The sequence below is a fragment of the Brassica napus genome, unplaced genomic scaffold (assembly GCF_020379485.1).
Source record: "Brassica napus cultivar Da-Ae unplaced genomic scaffold, Da-Ae ScsIHWf_1093;HRSCAF=1557, whole genome shotgun sequence".
In the NCBI taxonomy this organism is placed as follows: Eukaryota; Viridiplantae; Streptophyta; class Magnoliopsida; order Brassicales; family Brassicaceae; genus Brassica; species Brassica napus.
In genome coordinates this window covers 307,501-307,777 of record NW_026014518.1, presented here as the reverse complement: position 1 = coordinate 307,777, position 277 = coordinate 307,501, and positions in this window count along the sequence as shown.

Genomic DNA, 277 nt, shown 5'->3' with positions numbered 1-277 from the left:
GCCGTGACCTTCAATCAGGCTAGCCTCACCCGCAATGGTGTGTACCTTTGCACTTTGCATTGTGAGATTTATAAAGTACCTTTTGTCTCTAAGTATTGTGTGACTTGTGCCACTATCCACCACAAGTACACTCATCTCATCATTCATTCTATAAATAAAATAAACTTTAGAGACTTCATAAGATGTTTAAAACTCTTCTTATTAAAAATTCCATTACATAAAATAAAAACACCAAATCAAAACATAAAGCAATAAGACAATGTGATTCGAAAACTAG